The sequence below is a fragment of the Myripristis murdjan genome, chromosome 8 (genome assembly GCF_902150065.1).
Source record: "Myripristis murdjan chromosome 8, fMyrMur1.1, whole genome shotgun sequence".
Classification (NCBI taxonomy): domain Eukaryota; kingdom Metazoa; phylum Chordata; class Actinopteri; order Holocentriformes; family Holocentridae; genus Myripristis; species Myripristis murdjan.
Genome location: NC_043987.1, coordinates 25,237,114 through 25,254,141, shown reverse-complemented (window position 1 = coordinate 25,254,141; position 17,028 = coordinate 25,237,114).

The following is a 17,028-nucleotide window of genomic DNA, read 5'->3' as shown; positions in this document are numbered from 1 at the left end:
TTTACGTCACATTCAAGACCACACAGTGCCGGCGCTTACATTTGCCTGCACCGAGAGACGGAGAGAGCAAAGCCTCTTATTTGCTCTCAGGGCGTGTAAGGCTTCTTGATTAGCTGAAGTCAACAGAAACTGCTGAGGGATTCGAGCTTATAACGGCAAAATGGGGGAAAAAAAATCAACTCCAAGGTGCAGCTTAGAGTCCCTTTGTTTTGTCTTTGAGTCGCAGATGTATCTCAAGTGTTGACCGGCGATACAGGGAAGCTGCCTCGCACATAAAGGTGATATGTGCTCAGATGGATGCACACAAATCATTACGGTTAATGCGCAGGGCGGGTTGGCTGACCTCGGGGTAGAGTGTGACAGAGAGGTGAGGCTGAGGGGTTATGAACGCTCCCGTGCTCCCGTGCCAAGCTGAAGACAGGGGTGGTGATGAGATCCAGACACAGTCACATTGTGCCAGCCAAGGAACGCCGCGCTCCCCTCCGGCCTGCACATACAATCACTAAGTCATTATCATTCTCAAGCAAACACCGTCCTCATCACAGTGAATCTTTATGTAAACGAGCTGTCTTCAGGCTTGTTTGTGAGGGAGGCTCGGTTTTCCCAGACTGCATTCACGATGGTCCGGCATAAGACCAAGACCATTAATAAACATTGTAAATAAAAGACAAATGGAAATAATCTATTTATAGTTAAGCCTCAAGCACTTCTGTCAAACGAATCTTTTTTCCTGATTTCATTTTTTGATGTCGACATAGACTCTCAAAGTGTTAGCCTACAAGCTATCATCAGGGCTACACTAGTAGCACGAGAGCATCTGTGCTCGCCTTTGGGTTTTTTCCTACCCATCACACCGTGCTGGGGTATGGCTCAGATAATCCTGAGGCCTTGTGGCCATGGAAACCCACTCATGTATGAATGTTACTTTGTTTAAACATGACTCCGGGACGAAGAGACACAGAGGAAAGGACAGAGAGGAAAGGACAGGACGGGACTTGTCCTGAGACACATCACATGTTGGTGATGTAACAGGAAAGAAAAAAAAAGAACGAAGAAACAAAATGCACACTGCTTTAACATTTTGTCACACAAAACTATATGGAGCTTATAGCGAGCTGACAAGCTTTATGTATGAGTGTGATGTGATCTGATGTGATCCTAAGCTGCAGCTAAGGACACTTTGAGAGGCGGCGGAGAAGAAGATGTGACATATGTGAGTTCCAGAAATGAAATTAAGCATAACATCGGGAATGTCATGGGCAAGTTGACATTATTTTCATTTTGTTTTTGCGCAAAGATTTGTCACTTTCTCAGACCCGGTGCAAATAAAATATTAAACTTCAGCGCCACAATGCAACTTTAACATCTTAGCTTATCAAATTAGGAAATCGTTACCGACAGTGTTCGTTAACACATGATTCATCTGCTGCGTCTGTAAAGTTTTGGACCTTAAACTCCAGCCAGAGATGCACTGAGGAACATTTATGTGTTAATTTCCAATATGCTGTGCAGTGTGTCTTCTCAGGGAAAAATCCAATCAACATCATCATTCATTATCACTAAATATGGAGGATCTTGTCAGTGAATGTCTTATCATTTTGTCAACAGAGAACTTACGGTATCTATTATCCTTTAAAATGAACAGTTTGTAATGAAACTTACTCGCTTAAAGCTAAAAAAAATCTCCACTTACTGCCTCTTAGTAATTACTGAGCCAGCTGCATCTGTAATACAGTATATATTATAGATAAATACATAATATAGATATACGTTTAGAGCAGTAACAGCATTCATGACTCATTTTAGTGACTGGTGAGCTCATAAATATGTTTAAGGACTGTTGCTATCTAATCTTAGTCCATTTACAGTAAGTCTATGACTCCAGTGTATCTTGAGAACTTACTAATGTTATTGCCTGGGCCACGCAAGCTCAAGTTAAATCTATTATCAGGTATGAGGTTTCCATTGGAGACTGTATAAACACCGAGCATGGCCTCAAACCATCTCAGCGTCTGGAGGAACAGTTTGTATATGCAATAGAGGCTAAAAATAACATTGCACCAGCTTGTCTCTTTCTGGCTTTTTATCTCGCGAAAGCCCTTATAGATGCTCATCTGACCAAAATGATGCTCTGAGACACTTTAAAGAGCCACCACTTCTGCGGTTGAGCCTGGAAGTGACATAAAGAGTCTCTGCTGGTAATTTCTGCTTCAGTATAATACAACATTTGCTTCAGTGAAACATGCCATTCAAAGCAAAAAAAAAACAAAACAAAAAAAAAAAACAAGCAGCTGGTGTTTGCGGCATGTTTTCGATGCATAAAAAATAGCAGTCGATGGATAAATCTTGAATCACTGTGGTGAGTAATTAGCTCTGTGACCCGGTGATAGAGGTCATGACCTTTTGGAGTGGTGGGGGAGGAGCGATTTCATTACGGGCCTGCAACAGCTGACACAGCACTGACGAAATGGGAGTAATATGTGCATTTGGTTATTGTTAGAGTGAATCATTACTGCACGGGCAACAAAAATGCTACACCCCGTCTCTGTTCCAGATTTGAACATCCAGCCTCACGCAATCTGCTTTGTGTTCTAATCCAACCAAACTGCTCTCCTGTGTGCATTACTACGCCTCTCTCTCTCTCTCTCTCTCTCTCTCTCTCCTCTCCTCTCCTCTCTCTCTCTCTCTCTCTCTCTCTCTCTCTCTCTGTGTGTGTGTGTGTGTGTGTGTGTGTGCCTGTCCTTGCCTCTCAGTGTGGTGGAGTGTGGCGGCAAGGCGGTGACAGGGTGTCTGCCGTGGCCTCTGAACCTGGCTGTTCTGTTCAGCTCTGCCAGTGACAGAGAGCGAGGGGGACGTTGCCTCGGCCGCCGCTGCCCTGGCTCGGCCAATCAGGCGTGAGCGCTCTGGGACGGCGAGCGTGTCTTCCGCCATGCGCAGCACCGTGGCACAGATCCCCTTATGGATTCTGATACGCTCCCTACAGTATCTCGTGTGTGCATGCGTGCGTGTGTGTGTGTGTGTGCTCTGATAATCTTTGTTTGGACCTATACTGATGTTGCATTGGCCTGTACATATTGGTATACTGTGTGTGTGTGTGTGTGTGTGTTTGTGTGTGTGTGTGTGTCTGGGTGTCTGAAGGCTTTTAACAGTCATAGTGTGTTATGTTTTTGGATTGACGCTGCTGAATTTGAACATTTTCATGCCAATAAAACTGTAAAATAAAACAGGCATTTGGGATTTCCCTAAGTCTCTGAAAACAGCATTTCACCATCATAAAGACACTTAAACATTACTTTAAAGACTTTTTTTTTTTTTTACCCAAAACCTCATTAAAACTTTTTCTGCAATCATGCGGGATTGTACCAAGCACAACTGGACCAGTTACTTATGTAATGAGGATCTTAAACACAGTGAAGTGTCTTCTCATTGGGCTTCAACACTCCAAATGGAAAAATTGTTTAAAACTTAAAAAAAATCATGATATATCTTCTTTTGGAAACAGGAAGCTCATAGTACAGACTAATCTTTATGCTGTCTACTGAAAAAAAAAAACTGTCGAAAAGTCAATACTGAGATACTGAGATTTTGGCAACACACTGGAAGCATCAGACATTTATTGAATTGTTAAAAAAAAAAAAAAAGTCTTTTAACCGTGACTGGTTAAAAGACAGTTTTACAACACAGGACCAAACAAGAGCATCACTGTGAAATGCAATGTGGCATAATAATCGTCCTCATATATCTCAATTATCTTGTTTTCATAATCGTCGGAAACCAAACACGTAATTGAAAGTAAAATTCAATTAATGGTCCGGTCCTAGTTTGTGCATTCCCCATTTTCAGACGGGAGATACATCACGCATTCTGGAGGCTTTAACAGCTGCCCATCTGGCTCGTGTCTGAAGTCAGACAGTGGTGCGACTCTCACAGTGACAGCAATTGATGAAGGTGTGCCCTGGAGAGTTATAAACGATGCCAGATATTATTTTAATGAGGTCTGGGTTCCAAAAAAAGTGAACCCCTCCATTAAAGTAGGGTGACAGAGTCCGCCTATGCAAACTCTGGAACACATTAGGCCTTCAGGTGAAGAATTAATTCACAGGAAACATTGAAAAATGAAAGGAATGAAAAAAACTGTACAAAGAAAATTACATTTCATTGCTGGATTTACGGAATAATTTCACGCAAATGTGGCGAGCGTGGCGAATCCATCACACTGGAGGTGGACAACATGACTGGCTAATGTATATATTATATTCATTAAAAGCCCAACATTGGCCGACAAATTGATATATTGCACTTAACTTGGCTTGACAGCCTAAACTGCAGCAGAGCAATGCCACACAGGGAGAAAACAGGAGCATCAGAGGAACAGAGGGTGAGAAAGAGCGATGTATTTTTGTCTCTGTCAGTGCGAACTGGTGAGTGAAAAGCTTCCCTCTGCCCACATTCCCCCTTCTCGCCGCCGCCTGTCATTGTGTGGCTCCGCCCATCCGGTGACCCGAGGGAAGTGGCATGAGACCTGTCACCCTGAATCACCGCCTGTGCCATAACATCCTCGCTGGTATGTAAATGTGTCAGCATGCACCGATTCGTAAGTCAAGATATCAGTTTGAATATAGATGTTGAACAATGAATGAAGGGTAAACACTTCTGTGCATGAGGGCCAGTAAATATGTGTGTGTTTGTGTGTGTGTGTGTTTGTGTGTGTGTGCATATGTATATGCGTGTTACCAGGCGTACAGTCCATATGTGTCGGCTGATCCTGCTGTTCTCTAGTGACATTCCCAGTGGGAAGGAGCCTCATGACTGTTTTCATTTACTAGATGGCCTTTATCTCTTCCTGAGCAAGGGCTGGGTGAAACTGACATCTGATTTCATGCACACTCTGCGGGATTCTCTCTGTCTGCCTCTCTTTCCCTCGCTCTTTATGTCTCCATGCACAAACATATGCTACAGCTCGTTTGCAAAAACAGATTAATGCCATTCCAGAAACAGGATGAACAGATTGTTGTATGTGATGCTTCACATAGCACACCTTCTGAATCCAAAGTCCAACATTTTCTCATAATAGCCAATATTGCCAATGCACTAGTCTGGTAATAAGACTTTTTTGTTTGTTTGTTTGATGTCAAGTGTTGTGTTTTTGCAGGCCAGAATGTTCATTTTCACCTGATGAGGTTTGTCCAGGAAGAGTTACCTCACAGTGAATGTAAAACATGCATTTAGTGGCTACTAAACCAGTGATTAAGAGACTGTATTAGAGCATTTATGTTAAAGATGGTCTGAGACTCTAAGTGAGTATGATTTGTGTTCAGCTACCTATTCTTCTTTTGTGATGTGCAGGTACAATTTTATATTGTGTAACTATAGCACTACTGCATGGCGGCTACCCTATGATGCGTGCGTATGTTTTGCACGACTATTCACTTGCTGCAACTGTATTTTTGGACGGAATGAATCATGGTGGTAAGGATTCCCTTTGGTGGAGCAAATCAACCATTTGTCTTCCTTCTTTCGAAGTCAAAGACTCAGAGATCTGCCGTGGCGTCACAGCTACACGTGCACCGCCGACTGGAAACATCCCCGTTTTCGGAGGGTCAGGGCCGACTGCGGGGCTCATTTTCCTCAGGAGTCATCCTGAGTCACAGAGACCAGGACACAATCCTGCTCTGTTCGTCACTACATCGTCTTATATTTGGAGTCTCCCCAAACTCAAAACGATCACGCATTCTGGACGCAAGCGTGCTCAACTGTCTCAACTGAGTCTTAAATCCAAGTCATCTAACAAACAAATGGAAATCAACAGATTAGACTACGGAAATATGTGAAGCACATAAATCAACTAAAATCCAGTGATGATACTCACATCCCAGTGACATAACCCAGGGGTTTTCACACTATTTCATGTTCCGGACCACCAAGTTGGCCTTCATTAAGCTGGAGACCCCCGTTTTAAGCAATTTTAGCCTAGGGACACTGACATGGAAATATAATTAGATTTGCATGTTGCATTGTTTGTATGCCATACTGGAACACTGACAAATAGATTCAACGTGGCACGATTTGTAAATTCGGAATAATTTGTAGTGAATTAAATTATAATTAAATTAAACTGTTCCTCATTTTGCTGAGGACCCTCCTGGGAGCCTCTCAAGGACCCCCTGGTGGTCCCTGGTCCCAACTTTGAAAACAGCTCTCCCGACCAGAATATTTTCATCCCAACACTACGGGACAAATTTCACTACATCGTCTCAGTCCACAAGTTGGGAATTGCTCTCCTTGAAAATAACCATTTGTTCAATCCAGAGTGAGCCCAACCATATGAGCCAAAATCCATAAATCACATCCAAACACGCGCTGCAGCCGAACCCAAATTCACACTTTAATTAAGGAACCGTCAGAGAGATTTCCAGCAGAGAAAACACACGAAGCAAGCCGTGCATCCACCATTAACATATCATGACCTCTAACAATTAGAATCCCCCAGTAATTACATTGAGAGCAAAGGCACCTTCCCTCTACTCTCACTTAATATGGTTTATATGAATTGGCAACCAGAAAAGTACAGAGCAGAGTACACAGTGTCAGGCAGAGGGAATCCAGACTGGTTGGCAGGCATAAAGACACAGTTCTCCCCCCGTGTGCTGCACTCCAAGGATTAACGCTGATGTGTGCTTGCGTCTGCTAAACAAGATATAGGCATAATACCTTGCTATTTCATATTCCACAAAGCCAGTTAGGAGATGGTGTGCAGCGGCGGTGACTCCCCTGCTTTAATGGAACTTCCCATTGACTCCACACGTTTCTCAAAACCATCCACCACACTAGATTTACCAATCACTCACGTTCGCACCGTCACATATTGCTGGCTAGGCTGCAAAACAGCCCCTCCTCGCTTGCAAATGGATAAAAAATTTGATGGGGTGGTGAAAAACACAAAAATTTAGTGCTTGCTGGCTGAACATCAAACATTTTAGGGGGCAAAATCATGGAAAAACTGCAAGTGAATAACTCTAATTATTCAAAATAGTTGCCTATAAAGCATGTAATTGACTTAAACAAATCCCCCGAGACAGCCCAGTCAACAATTATGATAATTGTAAATGCCTGATTACAAAGCAAGCAGGGCCAGCATGGTGGCTCAGTAGTTAGTGCTTTTTTTTCCTCAAGGCAAGAAGGTTTGGGGTTCAAATCCTGGTCAAGACATGGTGTTTCTGGCTCAGTTTGCATGTTCTCCCACAATCATATGAAAAAATCTCCATCAACCAAGGCACTGGCTCAGAAGTCGATGTCTGGGCTGCAGAGTGGCTGCTCTCTGCTCCTAATGCTGAGGATGGGTTAAATACAGAAGATACATATCCTCCATAGGGATCAATAAAGGCTAACCTTTTTATTGTGATTATCAATAAAACATCCAAACCAGAGCATAGAGCAGGGAACTGGATGCACATAATAATCCAGTGATATTTAGACAGTGTTCAAAGGCACTTCACCATTGCTCTTCTTCTGGAACCGAAGGATTAATTGGCTCAAAACTGATGCAGTATGTGACATTTTTGTGTGTATTGTACTTCGGAGTAGCTCAGTTTTTGGTTGAACAGGTGATACCACAACAAATATTACTTACTCACAAAGTAGTACTTTAATATATACCGATAATAGTGCTAGTATTGTTATTTCCAGTTCCATGTTATGGTATGTGAGGCTGCACCAAGATTTTTTTTCTTTTTTTTTTTTTTTTTAATTAAATGCTTTGGAGGAATGTATGGAAGTCTAAAGAGCTTGCAAATTAATTTTTTTCCCTAAATTTCCACATTGATTTCAACATTTTATCACACTCAGTCAACGTAGAGAGCAACAGAATGATAAATTCAGTTATATAGGGCTCTCATATATTGATTTGTGAGACACAGTGTATCGTAAATCAAAAGGAAATGAGTGTTTTTGTATAATGGGCTGAGCATTATGATAATACTGTATGAGGGTCTCCCCATCCAAAGTCCATAATGAACATTTTCCTGCGTAACAAGCCTAGATCAGTGGAAATGTCTCAAGGTTGTAACAAAAGAACCAGATAACATTATGGCATGCATGAATTTATAGTACTTATGAATTTGAATATGCACTATTGGTCATTCCCCCCCCACCCCCACCTCTTAGGCTCATCTTTTGTGCCAAGATTTCCAGAGGATCTTTTGTTAAGTGTGTTCACATAATTACCTGCCTTGTCAAGGAAATCACCTTTTCTTGAATGGACTCCCCGTTTTTGGATTTCTCGGCATCGCACAAAAGGCACAGGTACAAAATTTAGTGCGGTATCATTTGGAAATATTTAAAAACAACTTACCTGCTCAGGAAGAAGCTATTTAATTTTTTTCAGCGACTCAATTTTCTCAGTTTTTGGGTGCCTTTTCTAAAAGCAGTTGTACAGTGAGCATCCTTATAAAATTAAGCGCTTTTGCCTGCCATATATGAAGATGTTTTGGGTGGTGCACGAGTTTCTCTCCAGCAGTGTAACAACGCAGAGAAAGCTCAAAAGAGGATAGGAGCGCATTTGTCATGGTAATAACTAAAGTGATGGGGCATTTCCTTGCTGCCATACAGAATCTGCTCCTCATCCCTCTCTCTGTGCTGGAGTGCACTGGGGTTGACTTCCCCTCCCTCCATATTGGTGTACGTCCCCCCTATAATCCACAGGGAGTAGAATAATGGTTTTAGAGGCAGTTGGGTGGGGGTGGAGGGGCATAGTGGTAACTATGTGGGAGGGGATTTGAACGACAGAGATGGACTGCCCCTCAGAAACACCTTCACATATAGAAGGTTGGGAAATGTCAGAAGGACGAAAATACAGAGGAGGCTATTACTGTGTGGAGAGGAAATAGAAGTAGATATGGTTCATCTGGCAGCACACCAAAGCATAAATCCCGTGTAAATATATAACATCTATGCGTTATGTTAAAAGGGAGCACCATTAACTGCCACTAAGCTCGTACAATTGGCAATATCTCAAATCCATCCCAGAGAATCACATGCACATATAGTGAGGGGTCGGCGAAGCCCGGGGTGAGATTCATTACAGGAGCACATATTTCAGCTGAAGCTGGTGTGGCAATGACAAATGTTGCACACAAAAAGCGATGGAGGCATATTTCAAAGGCAGGCAGCATAATGAAGCGGTCGCTCATTATCATCTATAATGGGTCCAAGCTGTTTCCCAGGTTAAAAAAATAAATAAATAAAATAATAAAACAGGGGGTGGGAGTGTTTCAAACTAATGATACATTAACTTCACCAAGAGACATGATGTGATAATCATTACATGGGTGCCTGGAGGGGAGGAAGGGGGGGGGGGTTATCAAAGTCACCGTTTGCTTGTCACTGTTTTCTTGTAATTAGGCAGACAGGTAGCTGCCTCTGTCTCTAGAGAGGCTTTTTGAACTATGATGCTGAGTAGAGGCACCAGAGCGATGACAAGAGGGGGCACAGTGGATCCTGAGGCTGTTTCTCAATATCACAACACAATAAACACATGCAATGTGGACGCACATTATATAATCTATACATTTGAAATTATTTTAATGTCCTCTTACCTGTGTAGTTACATCTGGGATGTATGATAATGATGAAAAATAGCTATCTTTGGTTTCTTTTTTGTAATAATTTGCTTTTTAAACCAATCAGCCAAGTACATGAATAAACAGCCAATCATTTTCATTCTAATTTATATGATTTATTATTTCTCATAGGCCATGAAAACGTGAGACTATATAGCATATGGTGTATTGTTCAGTAAAAAATAGATATTCCACCAAAATAACTGCTGGTTATTTAAAAACAAACAAACAAAAAAACAAACAAACAAAAAAACTGCATAGCCAATACTTTGTCTAACAAATTATGAAAGCAATTATGAGATGTGCTTTATCTCATTTGAAAAGCTCTGTAGGATTTAACTACAGAATAATGAAGAATTTCTATACCACTCACACACAGCATTTTGCAGTAAAGGAATATGATTATCAAACACTGTGCTTTAAGTGTGAGTTATAACAGCTGCTAAAAAAAACCTCAAATATTGTTTGGTGGCACGCCTTCCAACCGATGGGATGGTATGGACTACAAATTATCAGCTAATGCCAAATATACGCGCCAGTCTCGTAAAATCACGTTTGATTCCAGAAGTTGCTGCACACACCTTGGCTGTGGCCAACAGAGACAAAATATGCAAAATGAGAAAAGAGTGAAAAACATATTCGAAAAAGTAAATGAAGCACGAGGATGCAGCCGTCGTCTGTGCGTTATGGTGTTGTGCCAAATGGTCCGTGTATGACTCCCGGTCTTCACACTCCGGGGCGTGCATAAGCTCACAAATTAACCACATAAAGACCACATAGATGGGCATAACCTCACATGAGTGCAAATTAATTTTTTTAGAAAAAAAAAAAAAGAAAAAAGAAAAAGATGCTTACCGCTATGCGAGTCTGTGATGATGCTTTAAGATGTAAGGTGTTCCTTGAGACAAAAAAAAAAAAAAAAAAAAAAGGTCGCTTTGGACTTATGGAGGTCCAAACTTGAATCCCGCCGTTGATTATGTGCTCCACTTCGCGGAGGAACCAGCAGAGTGATACTGATGCGTGTGGGCTTTGTTTCTCTTATAGCATCACTACGAGAGTTATTAAGCATTCTGTGTGCATGGCAGCTATAGGGGATTTTGTCTCCGGGTCGAGGACGTCGATTAAACTATGTGGTCTGCTGCGTAAAACCGGTGCCAAAATTCCTACGGGCCCATTCCATTACAGCGAGGCAAGACAATAGTCCGCTCATTTTGGCATGGGCTGTCATTACAGATACTTCACTGCCAGGAACAGTGGCATCGTCTGCTTAAAACCAAACCTTGCGAGCTATGTCGTGCATATCTGACCGACTCGCTCGAACCTACTATGATAAAATACGTCAGTCGCTCACATGTGCCAGTTGTGTCCGGTATTGTCCTTCGCGTCCCTCATCTTCACGGGAGTGGATAGTTGAGTTGCCGATCTGTTGATCCACCTACATCCAGCGGTGTCTTTCTCCCCTATTTATCATGACAAGTCTCTCCACCATGTGCCACGCATAGCCTGACACTGGGTAAAAGGGGATCCCGGTGAGTGACAGCAGGATTTCCTGACTGAAAGCTTGGCGACGCTCTTTGCAGGAGGTGGGGGGGGGAAGCTGTGGAAAAGGATGTTGCGCGTACGCGTCTTTGACAGTGCGCGCACCCGACAGATTACACATCATTTCTCACAATTCAGACCTCATGCTTTAAGCATATGCGGCACGGAGAGGGGCTACACAACCATGGCTCTGCAAGCCTTTGTTAGCTGCACATGAACTCAAAGCCCTCACACTAGAAATTACCATATTATTCTCAGTGGAATAAATTCCTAAGGATCTGTGTGTGTGTGGCATTCAGTGACCTTATCATACTTTATGGGGTTTTAACATGATTTTCCCATAGGAAGTTATAGCTTTGCTCAGATAATTGTATGATATTGTTATTAAATTGCTATTATTTGTAAGTTATTGAGCATGTTGAGGTGGCCGGTTGGTTATATCACCTCCTTTTCTCTGTTCTCTTTTACAAGGAAAACAAAAATATTGCAACAGTTTAATAAGTCCTGGTTGTTTTTTGAGAGGCGAGCTGTCAGAGGGCATTTGAACTGAGGGTGATAACAACATGACTCATCTCTAATCACTCTGTTTGATTGACAGGATCAGTCTGCTCTGGACCGAGAGCCCCCCCTCCCTCCTCAAAGAAGAAGAAGCGAGCTAAAATCACAGTGGGGTTTCAGTTGTTATTACTGAGCACACATGGCAACGTTTGGATCCTATGAAACTTTGATGAGTTCAGTCTGTTGGACGGAAAGTGAAGTGACACAGTTTGATGACCCACAACGCAGAGTGACAGATTTCAGGACACCAGGGCATATTCCAAGGAAATGATCCGCTTCCCCAGGATACCTTCAACCCGATGAGGTCTGCTATTCCATGCAGGGAAATAAGCCTCCCATTCAGAAATCTGTGGAAAAGATTAGATTTATTCCAAGGTGCTTTACCATTTGCCACCAGCTCAGTCGACCCACTGTGTGAAGGCCCTGGTCTGGTCTCAATATGCTTCTGTGGAAGGCCTCGAGCAAGGGAACACATATGGCTCATTTGGCAAATTGAATTAGCTAGTTGCTTTGAGTCTGAAGCTTGATTATTCTAAAAGGGGTTGCTCACAAATTCCTGCACCCGCCTCCACCTCTGATTCTGCAGCCCTTTGAGGCACCTGTGCATGTGCATTGCAAAGCCCCTGTCACTCTGGGATGGATTGACCTCTGGATCCCCTGATCTCTGTGATTAGAAGATGATTCACTATTGTGGGTCCTTTGTGCCCCGGGGTGCAGGAGTCACAGAGTCATGTGGTGATGGTGTTTTTTTTTTTTTTTTTTTTTTTTTCTTGTTTGCTCACTGCACCGACCTTGCCGGACCTCAACATGTCACTGACCTGCTGGGCAGCGATAGCGCCACCCTGTGTTTTTGTAAGATAAACTGCACCTGACTGCTCAAGAGGGATGGAAGCATGTCACAACACATCAAGTGCTCTTTAGTAAATGGACCAAGCAAGGTCGTGCTCTAATTTAACCTCAAGTTATAGACAACATGCGAAAACTTTTTTAGAGACATGACATTGCTGGGAGGCTGATTCAACCTTAGCAATCTTCATGCAGTCATTGGATTGACCATTGATTTGTACTATTGGCTACAGCAGTTATGAATCGGTATACCAAAACCGCCTCATCAGGCTCGTGCGTAGCTACCCAAATTTGGACGGATTTCCAAGAAGAAGGGTCTGTTTGTGATGTTAGCAGAAAGGGACAAGTGTGATTGAGTCACAGGAGCGTGACAGGGCCAGAGTAGGTGCAAGGAGGGAAGACAAGATGACAGAAAGAAAGCAGAGGGGAGATACTTTCCATAAAAAGGAGGATGGAGAGGTGGTTGAGACCAGATGGAGCTGAGATGAGAAGGATGGAGGAGAGGTCTGACTTGCAGGAGGGGAGGGTGCCCCTAGCAGGCCCGACTGAGGCAGAGTCTCGCTTCTCTCTATATTTAGCACAGGGTCCACAGATTGCAGTGAGCGCTCCGGGGCCTTGTGTTCAGACTGGCAAGAACTGCTGCCATCCGTCTCAGCGCCCGGGGCCACTCACAATCCCAGCTCACGCCAACGCGGGGGGTGGGGGGTGGGAGGAGTGCTGGGACCAAGTCGTCTGAATACACGTTTACTTAACACATGGGCGGAGTTGATCACATTGTGTCAGAACAGATGTCTTCAAAGCAGAGGTGAGAAGATACAAGAGCAGGCGTCGCGAGCCAGGCCCTGGAAGCGTCGCCCCCGTGTCAGCACGACCAGGGACGTTTCATTCAACCTCTAAACTGTTCTTACAGCAGGCCTTGCTGACGTCGAGCATGTTTACAGTAATTGCTCAACCTAGTCATTTCCCTCTTCCTCAAGCGTTTGAAAAGGGCACATTTTCCTCATCACACATCTACCCTTGTCTGCTGAAAAGGAAAAAAGAAAAAATCCCTCATGTTGCTGGGTAGGACTGACATTCAGTCCAAATGTCAAGGCAGCTCAAGCCATCGCTGACCCCTCTTGCTGTCCCCTCGCTTACCTTCCTCATCCTCAGCCACCCCTCCCACGCCCGCCCCCGCCCCCGCCCTCTCCAGGCCTGTTAGTGCCACTGTCAGTGGTGAGTGACGAGAGGCTGAGCTGTTCACATGTCAGAGTCCTCTCTAGGTGTGACAGGCTCACACTTCAAGTCATCGTCACATGAAGGGATAATGAATTAGCTGTGTCATCAAGTGTGCCAACCCCCCTGCTTCTTCCATTCACGGAGCATTTCTGTGCAACGCTGTCTTCAAATACAAGGTGTGCCAAGTAGTCAGGCGCAAAACTGTCACTATCATTACACCAGCGTCTATAATGTGGACCACCAGAATTATTTGGAGATCTGCTTTTTTTTTAAGCCGCTGTAATCAACTTTGCATGGTTGTAGCACCGAAATGTGAGCCGGATTCAGTTTATTCCAAACAATAACAAATGTATGAGAGGCAAAAAATCTTATGTTGATAAATCCAGCTTTTTCTAGACGAAACACTGCTGCTGTTAGAGGTTTTTTGCAGCTAAGTTTCAATTCATCACTTCCTGTGGCCAGAGAAGTGTCTGTACCGAGCACCAGAGCTGAATTACATGTGGAAAGCAGGTTTTTATTTCTATTCCCATCCCTTCTTTTAACCGAGGCTCTGGTGGCTTTGGCCCAGCCTCCACATAGGCCTTCAGTCGTTGTGTCTAGCCCACAAAGTGTATTTTATTGGCGATTTTAACCTCTTTTTGAGCCGTCTCTCCCTTTACAGGAAAGATGGCATTCACCCCGGTGATGTAGGTGCATGTGTTTTAACTGATAACATGTTTTACACTGTTTTCAACACAACCTGACCACTAATGCCCTTGTGCCAATGCTGGCCGCTTCCAGTCACCTGGAAGTTGAACAAATCCCAGATTTCACATGTCCCGTGCCCAGCTGTTAAATTATTTCCACCTCTTTTGGCTCTCCTAAAGCTACTAGTCATGCTGGACGACTTGCTATCAGCTTTTGAGAACCATTTTAAATGTTGCCCAATGGCTTTTCAACATTTATGTTTAAAATCTGTTGCACAGAGGCAATCTTATGTGTAGTTGTTTGTTGCCCCCCTTACCCAAGAGCAGAATTCCTGTCTGAATTTTTTTTTATACTTTGTCCCTCAATATGCTGAACTGACAAAGTTATTATAGATGGAGAGTATTGATATTCCTTCAGATAGATTTTCCATATTTTTTAAAAATTATTTTATGGGCATTTGTGCTTTATGAGACTGAGAGAGAGACAGGAAGGACAGAGCAGAGAGTGGGGATGCTGTGAAGCAAAGGGTTATATCTCAACACTGCCCTATTTTATTTGGTGGGTTTCTGTTCCCACCTTATCAAGCCCGGCGCCACTGAAAGATTTTCTAATGCTTATGCAGCTGCTCGCTCCTTAGATTCTCCTCCTGCACACCTGAGTGCAGAGGAAACAGTCTCATTATTTAATGCTACTTGTGCTAATATTCCCGATACTGTTGCTCCAGATGTGGAAAACATAAATCTCAGCCCGGGCTCAATGACATTACACCGAGCTCTTACACAAAACTGCAGGAAGGCTGAAAGGAAATGGGGAAAAGATAAGCTGCAAATCTCCTACAAGGTGCTTTGAAACCACTTGTCTAGTACAAGGGCACTGTTAAAGCAGCAAGGGCAAAACTTGTCTTCATATCTCACAGCGGCTGTACACTGAAAGCACAATAAATGTTGTTATAAAGCCAGCTGGCAGTGCTAGTCCTGAACCCTCCACTCCAACATGGGGAAATGTCTTTGTTGATTAAATAGTTGATATTAGAAGGCAAATCTCATTTTCCTCTCTGGTAACTCTGGATCCTCCCACAGCTCTGTGTGTTTTTAATTAAGCTGAACCTATGTCTCTTCCTCTTCTGTGGGAAACAGTTTGTCATCTGTCATAACTTGTTGTCCACATGTTGTTTTCCTTCTTGTTTTTGAACACAAAGTAGCTCAAAAAACCCAATATGGACCCAAATGTTTGATCAAATTTTAGACCCATCTCAAAATGTTTTCTTTTTTTTTTCTCTAAAATTCAGGAAAATGCTGTCTACTAGCAAATCCAGCCCGTTTTACGCAAGATGTAATATTTAAACTTGTTTATTCTGGATTTAGGGAGCACTATAGCATTAAATCAGTTCATAATGATTTGTTACTAGCAGCAGACAAGCAGGGGTTGTGCTATTTTAATACTTTTAGACCTCAGTGGGGCATTTGATGGAGGTTCTCTTAACAGGAAGCCTGATGTCTCCCTCCATTGTTTTGTGGATGATGACCAGCTACTGCGCATTTCCCGCTAAAATGCCACAGCCATCGGTCTCATTAAAGTCTGAATGTCCCAAAACTCCCCGATGCTGAACGAATCGGAAACAGAGTTGGTTCTTCTTGGCCCTCCTGAGTCCTCCGGCGTTCTGTTGGGGAGACTTGACTCAGTCTTTGAACGTTTTTGAAACCCTCTGCAAAAAAAAACCTTAGTGTGATTCTGTATTTAAGTTTGACAAGGAGACAGATTCTGTGGTTGGAGGCAGCTTTTTTCCAACTGTCCTCTCAGTGCAAGATTTTGAAAAAGTAATCCATACATTTATCACATCATGCCTTGGCTTCTGTATATCCTTACACATGGGACTCTCACATGGGATTCCTGTCACTTTTAGAGTTTATCATCAAGTCTTACTACTTGTTTTTAAAGTATTTCATGGACCGGCTCCCTCTTTACCTATCTGACCTTTTAATTCTGCACATTCCACCTCGAACACTCGGGTCCTCCAACCAGTCACTTCTGGTTGGTCCTGAGGCTCAGGAGAAGCTCAGAGGTGGCCGCCAGTCGGTGGAACAGTCTGCCCCACCACATCAGATCTCCCCGCTCCACTGAGTCTTTCAAAGCACAACTCAAAAACCCTCCTGTTTGCTTTGGCTTTTGAATGCGCTGCTAGTAAACGTGCTTTAATGATAACTATTTTGCTACTTCATACCTTACACATTGTTTTTAAACTTGGTCTTTGGCTGTATGCATGGTGTCTGTGGTCTCTTGTTTTCTTTGTGAAGCACTTTCAACTCATGTTTTAAATGTGCAGTAAAAAAAAAAAAAACGGACTCAACTATGACTCATGGAAAACGGGGCAAATTTATAGAGTTTCAGTAAGGGCAGATGGCACACTCTGATCTATTGCAGCTGCAATTTGTGATTTAGGCTGACTGTATTTCTGCATTAAAAAATATTGCCTATTGCCTTTAATTTGTGTATCGGACGCTTTTATAGGACTCCAGGATGCCCATAGGATTTCCTCACCTTTATGAATAGAAAATAATTTCAA